Source organism: Pseudophryne corroboree, chromosome 5, assembly GCF_028390025.1.
Source record: "Pseudophryne corroboree isolate aPseCor3 chromosome 5, aPseCor3.hap2, whole genome shotgun sequence".
Classification (NCBI taxonomy): domain Eukaryota; kingdom Metazoa; phylum Chordata; class Amphibia; order Anura; family Myobatrachidae; genus Pseudophryne; species Pseudophryne corroboree.
The window spans coordinates 240,197,660-240,214,464 of NC_086448.1; positions in this window are offsets into that span (position 1 = coordinate 240,197,660).

A 16,805-nucleotide genomic window follows, 5' to 3' on the forward strand; every position below is an offset into this window, starting at 1 on the left:
CTGGTGGTCACTGGTCAGTCACACTGGCAGCAAAAGTGTGCACTGTACTCCTGCTATAACTGCACCCCAGTCTCCCCCACAATTCAGCTGTGTGAGCAGTGAGCACTCAGCACAGTCAGATATACATAGATGATATTATCATGCAGCACACTGAGGCTGAGCACAGATATGGTATGTGACTGTGTATCGTTTTTTTTCAGGCAGAGAACGGATTATATTAAATAATAAATAAAACTGGTGGTGGTTGAAGAAGATAGAAAAAAAACCCCCACCACAGGTAGGTATACAATTATGGACGAGCACTGACGACACAGAGGTAGCTACAGCCGTGGACTACCGTACTGCGTCTGCTAGTATAGAGATGATAATGATATAAAAAATATATATATATCACTACTGCAGGTATATATAATATAATGACGGACCTGCTGGACACTGTCAGCAGACTCCTAAACTACTAGTATGAAGAAGATAGAAAAATAAACCCCACCACAGGTAGGTATACAATTATGGACGAGCACTGACGACACAGAGGTAGCCACAGCCGTGGACTACCGTACTGCGTCTGCTAATATAGAGATGATAAAGATGATAGAAATGAACAAAAAATATATAACACTACTGCAAGTAAATATTTATATAATATAATGAATGACGGACCTGCTGGACACTGTCAGCAGAATGCGTTTATAGAATAAAAAAAAAAAACACCACATGAGTGTTTAACTTTTTCAGGCAGACAATATACTGGTGGTCACTGGTCAGTCACACTGGCAGCAAAAGTGTGCACTGTACTCCTGCTATAACTGCACCCCAGTCTCCCCCACAATTCAGCTGTGTGAGCAGTGAGCACTCAGCACAGTCAGATATACATAGATGATATTATCATGCAGCACACTGAGGCTGAGCACAGATATGGTATGTGACTGTGTATCGTTTTTTTTTCAGGCAGAGAACGGATTATATTAAATAATAAATAAAACTGGTGGTGGTCACTAGTAACTATCAGCAAAACTCTGCACTCTGAGTACTCCTAATGCTCCCCAAAATTACTAAGTTAGTAGTAAATCAACTCAAGTGTCTCTATCTATTCTAACGGAGAGGACGCCAGCCACGTCCTCTCCCTATCAATCTCAATGCACGTGTGAAAATGGCGACGACTCGCGGCTCCTTATATAGAATCCGAGTCTCGCGATAGAATACGAGCCTCGCGAGAATCCGACAGCGGGATGATGACGTTCGGGCGCGCTCGGGTTAACCGAGCAAGGCGGGAAGATCCGAGTCTGCCTCGGACCCGTGTAAAAAGGCTGAAGTTCGGGGGGGTTCGGATTCCGAGGAACCGAACCCGCTCATCTCTAGTTGAGAAGTGATTTAAATGTATTAAAAAAGTCATTTGGGGTTAGTTGCTTGGAAATATGGTTGTTTAGCAGCATCCAGAGCATTACTGAAAAGTGGTAAATGGTCTTATATGTGAGAAAGCCACTTGAACTAAAAATAAACGAGAGACTGTATAGGATAGAGAGAATATAAGCACCCTGTTTGTTATGAAGCTAAGCTGGCTGGAACTGGTTTTTGTGTCGATAGTGGTGCATAGGGGGTTAAGACTGTCAATCAATTAGCCAATGAAATGTTGTTTGGTAGGCAGGCTGTGTTAGGTTATATATGTCAAGGCTGAGGAATTCAAATTCCTCTTGCCATTTTGGGATCCCTGGATTTGGTATTGTATTAGTATCATCAAATAGTTTTTTTCAATTTGTCATATTATAGCTTAAAAATTAATTTGCTCCCTTTATTATAATTTTTATTATTAATATAATTCATTTAATTTGCTGAAGTTAGTAGTTTTCCTATCAGTAAAAATTTTTTAGTTTAGTTTTCTGTGAGGTTGTGTTTCATCATTTTAATTTACCTCAGGATGCCCCATCCCCGTCGTAGTGCCCCCCCTCCTCGCCGTTTGGTCGAGGCAGCCAGGCCGCTCACAGCCGCTCGCAGCCACCGCTGCTTCTCCGGTGGTGAGGGGTGCCCGGTGCATCACTGTGCGTGGGTCGCGTCACATGGTCCCCGGCGCCGGAGTTGTTTCAGCCGCGGCTGCGGCTAGCGCTCTGCCATCTCCCTCTCCTTCAGTGCTGTTGGTCTTGCTGGCAAGTGCGGCCACCAGCCCCGCAAGCATCCCCCGCCGGCCATCCTCAATTAGGTGCAGTGAGTCTGGGGTCTCGGCGGCAGTGGCGTTAAGCCCCACCCCCGACTCCATTTTAGTGAGCACAGCTGTTTTGCAATCTTCTCCCACAGCTTAAGGAGCTGGGGGTGTGATTGCAGACAGCAGGGGGGAACAGTCCCCTGCCAGTATCCAAGGGGGAGTTAATTTGTTAGCCTCTCCCACAATAAGGGGTATGGGCAGTGATAGGGGGCATACAGTGAGGGCTCCTGGCATTATTAATAAAACAAGTGGGGTGATACCGGGTTTAGAGGCACCAAGGTCATTATACAGAATGCCGACCCCTGTACATTATCAAGCCTTAGGCAGCATGCAGCCCCCACAGGTGGCTTGGTCACCATATTTTAATCAAGGAGATCAACAGCAGTTAATGCAATTGCCTTTCACTGGGCAACATCAGTTTTTTAACCCTCAATTACCTCAACATGTAGGACAATTTTATCAGCTGCATATCTTTCCAAATTTTGCCCAGTTTGCATTGGCTCCGCAGTTATATAAGCAATACGGACAAATAGTCCAACCAATACTGAGCCACTCACAGCATTCAGTGTTCCCACATTTGCCTCAGGCTCCTCCCCCGGTTAGGCCTCCGTCTCCGATGCAGTCGTCGTCGGTCCTTCCTCACGTGCTCCCTGGGGTGCAGACGTCATCAGATGCACCTACGGGTACAGATACATCTGTTCAGGTAGGGATTAATTAAGTTTTGTTAAGCCCGCAGGTTGTGCCTTCTAATGCAGTTTCGTTAGACGCGTCGGTGACAGTGGATCCGCAAGCAACACCACGCAATGAGGGACAATCAAGTACAGGAGATCTGGACGCGGGTCCTTCCACATCAGGAACTGGTGAGAAAAGCATAGAAGTGCAGCTTAGTGCAAATTTATCTCATTCCAAAGATTCATCGGATTCGTCTAGTCTGTTAGAAAATCCGTGCAAATTTATGCAAACATTTGTTCAGCATCTCAGAGGGAAGCATAAAGGTTCAAAGGGAGCGCATAGTGTAGCATCCAGCTTGGTTCCCGATGCGACAGGAGATAGTGTCCATTGCGCTAATACGCGATATTGAGGGGAGTTAGGTCTAAGGTTAGGGAGAGAATCAAGAAGGGCCGTTTTGTGGACATGTTCGCAATCACGCATGACGCTAAGAAAGCTCTGAATGCCGCAAAGGCTGGGGGGCCGGCAGCCGTGGAAGCAAGGAGGAGTTATTCTATTTGGCTTTCAGGAATGCATGTATTTGCGGCCTGTTATATAGAGTCTTGCCCATCTGAATTCTTGAATGTTTTAAAGTACTTGCATCTGGTGCACAATATGTATTTGACGCTAAGCATAACGTTTGGCGTCAGTACGATGATTTATTTAGATAGAAGCAGGATGGTCAAAAAATCATAAGCTTAGGTTTCAAAGACGTTGAAATCTGGTTGGAGGTTACCCAAGGCAGCAGGACTACCACGGAGCTAACGGGACGTAGGCAGCCCTTTCAGGCCAGATCAGGTTTTAGCACAGCAGGAAGAGGGAAATGTTATGCATTTAATAATGCACAGTGTGGTAGAGGAACAACATGTCGTTACAGACACTTCTGTTTGCTGTGTGGAGGAGGCCATGCAGCAAAAGATTGCAATAGGCCCACAGGTCATTCAGCTGGTAGAGGGGAACATAGAGCAGTTCCTAGGTAAGGCGGAGTCACTGGTAAATTTTGAAGTTTTAGAGCGTTGTTTGAGCCGCTATCCTCTTAGGGAGGAGGCGGCATTTTTGTTTCAAGGTTTTAAGTTCAGTTTTAATTTACCAGTAGTTAAGCCGGTTTTAGTTTCAGCTAGGAGGAATCTTAAGTAAGCTAGAGATCTACCAGAGCTGGTAAGGGCTAATATTGCGGCTGAGGTTGGTTTAGGTCATATGTGTGGCCCTTTCGGGAGTCCACCTCTGGCTGATTTTTGTGTTTCTCCATTGGGTGTAGCTCCGAAAAAGGAGCCTGGAAAATTTTGGATTATTCAGCACCTTTCTTACCCTGAAGGGGGCTTAATAAATGAAGCGTTAGATCCTTTATTTTGTAGTGTGAAATATCAATCGTTTGAGGAGGCTATTGCTTTGGTGCAAACTTTTGGTTTTGGAGCTTTACTGGCAAAAGTGGACATAGAATCTGCGTTTAGGTTGCTACCGCTGCATCCCGACTCATTTAAGTATATGGGTTTTAAACTGGATGGTCAATTTTTTGTGGATAGGTGTTTGCCTATGGGCTGTTCAGTGTCATGTTCTTACTTCGAGTGTTTCAGTTCGTTTCTGCAGTGTTGCATAAAAGCAGGCACTAGGCAATCGGGAGTCGCCCATTATTTGGATGATTTTTTTTATGGTTTGGTCCTGCGGATAGTTCAGAGAGTCAAGGATTGCTTTTTTCGGTTCAATCATTATTTACAGTCATGGGGGTACCTATAGCGAAGGATAAAACAGAAGGACTGGTGACACGTTTATCTTATCTGGGTATAGAAATCGATACTGAAGCAGGGCTTTGTAGATTGCCTCCGGAAAAAGTGAATCGTTTAAAAAATTTGTTGGAAAATTTTATGTCGGCAAAAAATATGTCTTTGAAGTAAGTGCAGTCACTTTTAGGTTTATTGAATTTTTCTTGTAGGGTCATGCCGATGGGAAGGGTTTTCAGTCATAGGTTAGAAAGAGCTACCGCAGGGGTTAAGAAGTCGCATCATCTGATTCGTATCTCAGCAGAGTTGAAAGAGGATTGTAGGATTTGGCTTCTTTTCTTGCAAGACTTTAACGGGGTTCGCATTTGGTTGCATGAAGAACTCAATAATAGTGAGCTTCAGCTTTTCACAGATGCTTCAGGTTTGTTAGGTTTTGGAGCATATTTTGAGGGTGAGTGGTGCGCTGAGACTTAACCAGAGGAGTGGCTTGTAAAAGGACTTACTAGCAGTATGCTTTTGCTTGAACTTTTTCTGATTATTGTAGCGATAGAGATATGGGGATATAAGCTTAGTAATCAAAGAATTGTTTTCTGGTGCAACAACTTAGGGGTAGTTCAGGCGATAAATAACCAGAAGACTTCATGCTCGCATGTGCTGCGGTTGCTGAGGCATTTGACTTTAAGGTGTCTGCAGAGAAACATTGAATCGAATGCTAAGCATGTGCCCAGGGTTGAGAACGAGATAGCGGATTCTTTGTCTAGTTTTCAATGGGACAGATTTAGGAGATTAGCTCCATCAGCTAAGGCAAGTGGTTTATCACGTCCTGATTTTGTATGGCAGATCATCAAGCCGACATGAAAGCTTTGGCGTTGAAAGAACTGGCCCCTGGAACTTTGAGAGCTTATTCTGCAGCTTGGGGTGATTGGCAGGAGTACATGGCCTCCAGTGGTAGGGGTAAGAGTTGGCAGGATGCGATTTTAGAGTTTGTATGGTTATGGCACGAGAGAGGTCATTCCAAGGCGGCTATGTCAAGTGCGTTAGCAGGAATATCTTACTTTTCGCACTTAGAAGGTTTAATAGATCCCACTAAATCCTTCATTCTTGCAAGGGCGTTGAGAGGATGGGCTAGGGAGCAGTCAAGATTTAGTGATAATCGTAGACCAATTCATATAGGCAGGGCCGGATTAACAATGGGGCGGATGGAGCTGCAGCTCCAGTCCTCCCCATGAAAATAGGCCCAAGGAGACCGACAGTGGTGACAGGAAAAAACTTTTTCCTGTCACAAGCTGCCAACATCTGTCATACTAACCTCTGTCCATGTGGCGGACTCAGGGTGTGTGTGTGTGGGGGGGTCAGGGTGCATCCAGCCACGTGTCCCCTCCGCGTCATTTAAAAGATTTTTTTGTTGCAGGCAGATGCACGGGCCCGCACCTTGATGAGGCTCCTCCCACGTGCAGAGTAGTCAAGCTCCGCCTCCAGATTTCAGCTCCGGGCTAGACATCACAGGTGCTAGATGGGCCGGGGGCACGTCGGGGAGACATCTGACAACCCCCCACACCCGCTCGGGGTAATATGTCAGATTTATGGCCATCCGAAGCCACATGCGCTTGGCTGGCCGCAGATGGGAGGCACTCGTAACCGGCCGTTTTGTGTTGTGTCCGAGCAGTTCTGCCTCCCATATCTCCCCTCTTCCAGTTTTCTCGGTGTCACATCTGGCAAGGCTGCCGGGGAAGCTACTGCAGGCACAGGAGCGTTTATTACAAGGTACTTTTACTGTTTGCTGGTGTTGCCTGTGGGGAGGACACTGTGCATAACTAGTGGAAAATATTGAAGGGAGGTTACCGATTTGGGGTGAATATTAGGGGTTGGGGGTTGCTGTGAGAGGACAAAATGGGGAGGAAGGGGGGTGTTGGTTGTGCCTGTACCTGCCTGCACAGTCTCTCACTCTGTCCCTGCACCCTGTCTCCTACCAGACCTGACCTAGCACACTTACCCTGTCCCCGCACCCTCACCCTGTCCCCTAACAGACCTGTCCCCTACCAGACCTTTCACTGCACCCTCACCCTGTCCCTACCAGACCTGTCCCCGCACCCTCACCTTGTCCCCTATCAGACCTGTTCCAGCACCCTCATCCTGTCCCCTACCAGACCTGTCCCCTCATCCTGTCCCCTAACAGACCTGTCCCCGCACCCTCACCTTATCCCCTATCAGACCTGTTCCAGCACCCTCATCCTGTCCCCTACCAGACCTGTCCCCTCACCCTGTCCCCTACCAGACCTGTCCCCGCACCCTCACCCTGTCCCCTATCAGACCTGTCCCCTCACCCTGTCCATGCACCATCACCTTGTCCCCTATTAGACCTGTCCCAGCACCCTCATCCTGCCCCTACCAGACCTGTCCCCTCACCCTGTCCCCTACCAGATCTGTCCCCTCACCTTGTCCCATACCATACATGTCCCCTAACAGACTTGTCCCCTCACCTGGTCCCCTACCAGACCTGTCACTGCACCCTCACCCTGTCCCTACCAGACCTGTCCCCGCATCCTCACCTTGTCCCCTATCAGACCTGTTCCAGCACCCTCATCCTGTCCCCTACCAGACCTGTCCCCTCACCCTGTCCCCTACCAGACCTGTCCCCGCACCCTCACCCTGTCCCCTATCAGACCTGTTCCAGCACCCTCATCCTGTCCCCTACCAGACCTGTCCCCTCACCCTGTCCCCTACCAAAGCTGTCCCCGCACCCTCACCTTGTCCCCTTTCAGACCTGTTCCAGCACCCTCATCCTGTCCCCTCACCCTGTCCCCTACCAGACCTGTCCCTGCACCCTCACCCTGTCCCCTATCAGACCTGTCCCCTCACCCTGTCCACGCACCCTCACCTTGTCCCCTATCAGACCTGTCCCAGCACCCTCATCCTGCCCCTACCAGACCTGTCCCCTCACCCTGTCCCCTACCAGACCTGTCCCCTCACCTTGTCCCATACCATACATGTCCCCTAACAGACTTGTCCCCTCACCTGGTCCCCCTACCAGACCTGTCACTGCACCCTCACCCTGTCCCTACCAGACCTGTTCCCCCACCTCACCTTGTCCCCTATCAGACCTGTCCCCTCACCCTGTCCACGCACCCTCACCTTGTCCCCTATCAGACCTGACCCAGCACCCTCATCCTGTCTCCTACCAGACCTGTCCCCTCACCCTGTCCCCTACCAGACCTGTCCCCGCACCCTCACCCTGTCCCATACCAGATCTGTCCCCGCACCCTGTACCCGCACCCTCATCTTGTCCCCTACCAGACATGTCCCCACACTCTCTCCCTGTCCCCTACCAGACATGTCCCCTAACAGACCTGTCCCCTCACCTTGTCCCCTACCAGACATGTCCCAGCACCCTCACCCTGTCCCCTACCAGACCTGTCCCCTCACCCTGTCCCCGCACCCTCACCTTGTCCCCTACCAGACCTATCCCTGCACCCTCTCCCTGACCCCTACCAGTCCTGTCCCCTCACCCTGTCCTGTCCCCGCACCCTCACCCTGTCCCCTACCAGACATGTCCCAGCACCCTCACCCTGTCCCCTACCATGACTGTCCCCTCACCCTGTCCCCTACCAGACCTGTCCCCTCCCAAACCTGTCCCCACACCCTCCCCTTGTCCACTACCAGACCAGTCCCGCACTCTCTCCCTGTCCCCTCACCTTGTCCCCTACCAGACATGTCCCAGCACCCCCACCCTGTCCCCTTCCAGACCTATCCCCGCACTCTCTCCCTGACCCCTACCAGACCTGTCCCCTCACTGGGTCCCCTACCAGCCCTGTCACTGCACCCTCACCCTGTCCCTACCAGACCTGTCCCAGCACCCTCACCTTGTCCCCTACCAGACCTGTCCCCTTACCCTGTCCCCTCACCCTGTCCCCTAACAGACATGTCCCAGCATCCTGATCCTGTCCCCAACCAGACCTGTCCCCTTACCCTGTCCCCTACCAGACCTGTCCCCGCACCCTCACCCTGTCCCCTACCAGACCTGTCCCCGCACCCTCACCCTGTCCCCTACCAGACCTGTCACTGCACTCTAACCCTGTCACCCACCAGACCTGTCCCCGCACACTAATCCTGTGAGCTCAGAGAAGGCAGCCCCGGTATTTAGCAACCAGGAGACGTTCCAGCAGGCAAAGCAGAGCAGCTGGCAAGAGCTCTGCCAAGGAACCAGTGGGCAGTGCTTAAACTACACTGGCAAAGGAACCACATGCCAGGACATTCCAGTTTGCCCTGCCCGCCACTGTGACTGATGCTCATCCTCTCTTCTTTACCTGTTCAGTCCCCACCACCACCACGCTTTTTTTTCAACTCCCCACGGTGGGGCCCACACACCATTGGACATGCCCCCACAAAAAAAATTAACCTGCAGCATTGGCCACGACCCCTGCAGCGGCACACATTAGGCCCTTCGTGAATTTCAGCTCCAGGCCCATGTGTACCTTAATCTGGCACTGGATATAGGTCTGTTGAAGGATTTAATAACTGCTGTTTTAGGTATTGCATTAGGAGATTATGAAAGCAGTCTTTTTAGTTTAGCATTTGCATTAGCTTTTTTCGAAGCTTTAAGGGTAGGAGAATTAGTGGCAAAAGAATAAAAGATCAGCGGAGACGGGTATTATGGCAAATAATGTTGTGCTTAAGAGAGATATGCTGCTTATTAAAATTCAGCGTTCTAAAATGGATCAGCTTGGAAAAGGTAAATGGATCTCTGTTCCTGCGCATCCGGAGCCGAGCATTTGCCCAGTAAAATTAGCAGAGATTTATTGTCAGAATCATCCAAGTGGGGGGAGGCAATGGTTGGTCTTATCTTATTCTGTTATCTAGATTTCAGTTTACCAGTGTTTTTAATAAGTGTCTGGTAGCATTGGACCTTCCATTAGAACAGTATGGGAGGCATTCTTTTAGAATAGGAGCAGCAACTTGCGCAGCAGCGGCAGGTTCTTCCGGTGAAGAAATGAAGCGTTTAGGGCGTTGGAAGTCAGATGCTTATAAGGGTTACATTTGCGGTGATAAGTTGCATTAAATAGAAGGTCCCAGTTCACCTCCATCTGGGTCACCCAAATAACTAAGTATTTTCCTTTCCCTGCAAACTTTGAATGGAATTTATATTATTATTATTATTAAACAAATTATTTCGTTTTACCTTTTATTACAAGTTTTTTGACATTATCATGCCGGGTGTGGATTGTAGGTCATTCTTATGTCTATTGGGCTGGTAGGCATCAGGCGGCTAGGTCATTCCCTTTCGATATTAGGTGGATAGGTATAAGGGGTATGAGATGGAGTAATTTATTGAGCTTACGCTTGGATTGTGAAAAGAAGTGGGGTGCCCCAGATTGTTTAGTAGTGCATTTAGGTGGTAATGATTTGGGTACTTGTAAAGGTATTGAACTAATCAATGACATAAAAAGAGATCTTAAGTTGATTACGGAGCATTGGTCACTGGTTAAGATGTTATGGTCGGAGGTTATACCGCGTAGATTTTGGAGGGGCACTCAAGGGGGAGCAGCGTTGGATAGAGTGAGGAGAAAGGTTAATGCTGCGACTTCCAGGTATGTCCTAAGTCTGGGAGGTCAGGTTGTAAAGCACCCAGAGTTACGTTACGAGAAGGTGGATTTTTATAGGATTGACGGGGTGCATTTATCCTTGATTGGTATGGAGATATTTGTCACAGCTTTGGAGAATGGTTTGAAGGAGGTGTGAGGTGTTGGTTTTTGTGGTGGCGGTATCGCAGTCTGGAAGCCTTTGAATTTGGCGGAAAGCAGTGCTCATCGGCGGCTCAATTTAGCGCAGCAGAGCTTGGCTAGCATTTCCCCTTTGAGAAAAGGCGAGTCGGTCACTACCTCAGTGGAGGACCAGGTCACCATCTTAAGGAGGGACCAGCACTGTGCTAGTTAAGGGGAGATGGTTCTACCCAAGACGGATTGCGCAAGGGGCGGAAACTCCGCCCCATTTGTTTAATGATTAAAAGTTTGTAAGCCATGGCCGAGTTGGCACTGCTTTTTTCGCCACCATTGATTAAGATTTCTAATTCCAGATTAGAATTTAAATAAATTTGGCTGTGACCTCCTTTTTCCAATCTATACAGTTGTCCGTGTCTTCATTTATTGGTTGAATTAATTAAGTTGTGGTGTAATAATAAAACATATGGGTGACTTACAGATTTATGCAACTGACTTTCTACTTTATGTGAAAGTTTTTGTAGGTGTCTTGTGAATTTAGAGTACCACTGTTGACATCTATAGGTGCCTATCGCCACGTCTGGGGTGCTCGCATTCACTTTAATGGGAGCGTCTCTGTGCACTCCCGTAGTGGGGCTAGGCACTGGATCACCTTGTCCCGCCGGTAGTGCACGCCTGCGATGGAGCCACACTAGATGAGTGCGGCTCCATCTGTTAGTCTACGTAGAGTGTGATAGGTAGCTGGTGCCAGTTCATTGCGTACTATTTCTAGAGTCTGGTTCAAGTGTGATACACCAGTCTCAGGAGAGGTGAATGTAGAGATTGGTGAAAATAGTTTTGCAGAGAGGTGGATAGTTGTTGAAATTTAATAGAGATAATATTTCTGTGGGTTTGAGGAGGTTTGGTAGACTTCAGTGACATTGAGTTCATTCGAAGTAATGGAGGAGAGCATGCACGTGATAAGGTTGTGTTCTGGGAGAGGGAAAGGATTGTTATACCCCTTTCAGACTGACAAAAATGTCCCGGGTTATTGCACATGAACGCGCATCAGCCCGGGAAATTGCTCAGTGTGAAAGGGTACAGAAACAATATCCCGGGATGAGTGTCCCAGTATTTCATCCAAGGTCTCGACCAGGGTTAAATACGGGATCGTCCTGGGATGCGGGGCAGTGTGAACGGGTATGCTGGGTCAAGGTGACCCGGCACCCATTATTTGCATAGGAGGAGGAGGTGCTTGGAGATGATTATCTCCAAGCACATCCTCCGGTAGCATCAGCCGTGACGTCGCCAACCCAGCATTATGCCGGATCGGGCCGCAAGTCTGAAGGGTTCTCAAGCCGGGTTGCACCTGGGAAGCACCCGTGTACACATTCCCGGGTGCGACCCAGCTCTTGTCAGTCTGAAAGGGGTATTAGTGAATTCAGAAACTAAGAATAGTCTTTTGAATAAGATCAAGGCAGTGGCCCTCCTGAGGAGTAGTGGAATCAGTCAATTGGGAGAGAGGAGGTTAGAGAGAGTAGTTTGGAGGCATGGGGAGATTGTGTGCTGTCACTAGCGATATTGAAATTGCCCGTAATTATAGTGAAGATGTCAGAGGATAAGAAATTGTTTGGCTTCCTTTGAAAAGTGTATAGTCTTCAGTTGACTAGTCAGAGTGTGCGTAAAGGTATTTTAAGTGTAATGTTTTAGCATATAGGGGCATATGTACTAAGCCTTTGAGAGAGCAAAAGTGTAGAGAGATACTTCTGGGTCTATCTAATAAGTCTTGGAGATAAAGTGGACAGAGATAAAGTACCAGCCAACCAGTTCCTGTCATTTTTCAAACACATCCTGTAACATATCAATTAGAAGCTGGTTGACTTGACTTTATCTCTCTCCACTTTATCACTATCCAAGCCTTAGTACATCTTCTCCTTAATGTATTAAGAGCTGTGCCATGAATATGTTTTAATTAGGAAATTAGTATATTAAATTAGCCCTGACCCCTCATAAATATTTAACTTGTTTTTCACATGAGAAGTCACTGTATATAAGTAAACCAGGGGTTAATGTACTATGATATAAAATTCTGAGACCTGTTTTGTGTCAACTACAGTAGTTGTAATGTTTATACATCGATGCTTGAGTGTCAGAGGAGGCCAGGTTTATGGGCCAGCCACAGCTGCTTAAACGATGGGAGAATTGATTTGGTTGCAAATGACAATAAATACATCAAAACTATGCTTTTCATAATCCATATTTGAAAAGACCTCTGCATGTATCCAGCCTCATGATACAGTATGTGTGATCAATAAATATCACCCCGTAAAGAAGCTATCAGGATAAATGTACCTACCTAATGAATTTATACAGCATAATAATGATTTCTAACTACAGTACATGTGTGGAAAATATTGTATTTATTGATTAATTATCCATATATAATGGCATTCACAGGCAGCAGATAACATGAGTGTTTATGTTTTTATTCTTATTTTAAAACTGATTTGCTTTCTACAAAATAAGTTTGTGATTTTTTTTTTTAATCAAATGAAACTACATGTAATACCATTCTGTGTAATATAGGCTTGGTTGTACATGCCTTGCTGCTGAGGGATTTAACACCATTGTGCCAAAGCCATTTGCTGACGTTAAAGCTCATCATATTCGAACATCAATATCAATGATGTTTTTTTGCAATACCCACACAAATACTGTAATACCTTTTTTCTTCTTCAGAAGACTTAGGGGGACATGTACTAAGCAGTGATAAAGGTGAAGTGAGCTAGTGCAGAAGTTGCCCATGACAACCAATCAGCTGTTCTGTATACGTTTATAGTATGCAAATTACTAATGTTACGTCAATGCTGATTTGATGTCATGGGCAACTTCTCCACTGGCTCACTTCTCCACTTTTATCACTGATTAGTACATGTCCCCCTTTGTGTTTACAGAAAATTTTATTAGGGGGCATCCAATTAATCGCGGTCAATTACAGCTGCTAATTGTCTTGCCGGGGGTTACCCTATTAGCCCCAGTAAGCTAGCGCATGCCTGGGAATATCGTTGTCATCAGCAGCAGCTTATACTGTACCTTGAGCCAGCGTTTGAATACCTGTAAGTCATGTCGCTTCTGACAGATGCATTTGCATTGTTTTTATCAACCTGGTTTTGCCTTTTAAATAATTGCCACTTTATATCTATGGGCTAACTTAAAACAAGAATGTCTGGCCACTTTTCAGCGGTGACTAGTCGTTACTGCTAGAGATGAGCGGGTTCGGTTTCTCGGAAACCGAACCCCCCCGAACTTCACCCTTTTTACACGGGTCCGAGGCAGGTTCGAACCTTCCCGCCTTGCTCGGCTAACCCGAGCGCGCCCGAACGTCATCATCCCGCTGTCGGATTCTTGCGAGATTCGGATTCTATATAAGCAGCCGCGCGTCGCCGCCATTTTCACTCGTGCATTGGAGATGATAGGGAGAGGACGTGGCTGGCGTCCTCTCCGTTTATTGTTGAACTTGATTGCATTATTGCTTAATTGTGGGGAGGACTGGGGAGCAGCTGTTAGGAGGAGTACAATGCAGAGTTTTGCTGATAAGTGACCACCAGTTTTTATCCGTTCTCTGCCTGAAAAAAACGCTCCATACCATATCTGTGCTCAGTGTGCTGCACAGAGGCATAACTAGGGTTTTTGGAGCCCAGGGCAAGATCAATAATGGCGCCCCCCCCAAAAAAAAAAAAAAAAAAAAAAAATAATAATAAATAATTAAAATGATAATAATAAAAAAAAATACAAAAGGAAAGTATGTGCAGACGCCACCGGTGTCACTGCATATAAAGAAGTCAGGGTGTGTATGTACAGATGTAGGTGCAGTGGTCGAAGTTGAATTTTTGAAGGCGGAATGAAAGAGTGCAGATAGCAATTGGCGCGCGCGCTCCGGAAAAGGGGCGCGGTCACTCAAAAGGGGCGTGTCCTTCAGTGTAGTAGGACCCCTTATACTATCTAGTACTGGTGCCCCTTTCACATTATAGCACACAGTATGAGCCGAAATTCACATTACCCCACATGGTATGAGCCAAAATTCACATTATAGCACACGGTATGAGCCGAAATTCACATTATAGCACACGGTATGAGCCGAAATTCACATTATAGCACACGGTATGAGCCAAAATTCACATTACTCCACATGGTATGAGCCAAAATTCACATTACCCCACATGGTATGAGCCGAAATTCACATTACAGCACACAGTATGAGCCGAAATTCACATTACAGCACACGGAATGAGCCAAAATTCACATTACCCCACATAGTATGAGCCGAAATTCACATTAAGGCACACGGTATGAGCCAAAATTCATGTTACAGCACATGATATGAGCCAAAATTCCCATTATAGAGTTAGAGGATCCTACCCCCAGAATTAACATGGCCTGTGGGGCACTATGATGAGGGGAGCCCACCCCCTTAATAGACTAATTGCAGAGTTTAGCAGCGGAAGGGCTGCAGCGGTTTCTCACCCCAAACTGCGGCGCTTCTGCCACCTCCGACACTCCACATCTTCGGCACCACCCGGGATGCAGAGCACCGCACCGGGTATGCACCCTTTTCAGTGTGGTCTGCTGCGCTCCGAAGGGGTTCTTGTTTCATGCTGCAGGATCCCGATGTGCGCCTTCCTCCCCGCTGTTACTGTCACGGTAAGCATTAGTATCGTTTACCGCAGAGGCCATTTTCTGAGGCATATGTGTTAAACCTCAGGAACTAAGATGCCCTTCTCACCATACAGCTGTGTGGCCGAGCCGGGCGGGGGGACAGCCAGCAGCAGCATGCCGGATATCAGCAGCAGAGGGTGCGGGCTGTACATACTTGAGGCAGCTGGATATTCAACAGTGCTGAAAGCCTCCAGAGCCCGCACCCCCGGAGCTGCAGTACACCGGCAGAGGACACCCATCCCCCGAACCCTGCGTAGCCCAAAGCCGGAGATCAGCAGCATGTTGAACGCGGAAGCAGAAGCTGCTTATTGCCGGTCAACATGCTGCTGATCTCCGGCTTTGGGCTCCGCACGTGCCTTACAGCCCCCACCCTCGGCTGCTGATATCCGGCATGCTGCCCCTGCTGCAGGCTTTCCACCCGCCCGGCTCGCCCACCCAGCTGGATGGTGAGTGAGAAGGGCATCTCAGTGCCCGTGGTTTAATACATATCTCTCTTCGGTAAATGGCCATTAGTACATCCCACACACACTGATTACACACACACAGACTGGCCACCCCCAAATCCTACACACACCCACTCAGACTACACACACACATTCTCATACTTTCCTCTCCCCCACACACACACTGGACTGCAAAAACTTACACACACTGACACTGTTCCACACACACAATTAACACACACTCACACTGTCCCACACACACAATTAACACACACGCACACTGCCCCACACACCAGTGGCGTGCGGTGAGGTCAGTGGCGTGCGGTGAGGCACTACAGCCATAATGTCTGCCGAATCCTGCCGATGACCCCTACCTCCACAGAGCCAATGCCCGCCACTGCCTCTGAGCTGATGCCCGCTGCCACCACCAATGGCTTACAAACTCGCCCGCCATCAACTGACCCAGCCCTCCGCCACTAATTTGCAACTCAGTCCAAAGCCGCCAATGCCCGCTGCATGCCTGCTCATCATACTTGTGATATATTGTACATTTTTATAGAAAAAAATAATAATTTGTGTTTGGGACTGGGAAGGGAGTGGGAGGAGGACATGAATGCAATTTTGTTGTCCAGGGCTTCCATTAACTTAATGGAGAAGGGTCTGAATGGGTTAAAAATGTAAAAAAAAACTGCGTGAGGTCCCCCCTCCTAAGTATAACCAGCCTCGGGCTCTTTGAGCCGGTCCTGGTTGTTTAAATACTGGGAAAAATTGGACAGGGGTTCCCCGTATTTAGACAACCAGCATCGGGCTCTTAGTCCGGTCCTGGTTCCAAAAATACGGGGGACAAAAGATGTAGGGGTCCCCCCGTATTTTTAAAACCAGCACCGGGCTCCACTAGCCAGGGACATAATGCCACAGCCGGGGGACACATTTATGTAGGTCCCTGCGGCCGTGGCATTACCCCCCCCCCCAACTAGTCACCACTGGCCGGGGTTCCCTGGAGGAGTGGGGACCCCTTAAATCAAGTCACCCCTCCTCCAGGCACCCAAGGGCCAGGGGTGAAGCCCGAGGCTGTCCCCCCCATCCGTGGGCTGTGGATGGGAGGCTGATAGCTATGTAAGTAAAAAAATAATATTGTTTTTTGTTGTGGAACTACAAGGCCCAGAAAGCCTCCCCCGCTTGCTGGTATTGGAGAACTTCAAGTACCAACATGCAGGGAAATAATGGGCCCGCCGGTACCTGTAGTTCTACAACAGAAAAAATACCCAAATAAAAGCACAACTCACACACCGTGACAGTAAAAATTTATTAAAACACACTGACACACTCA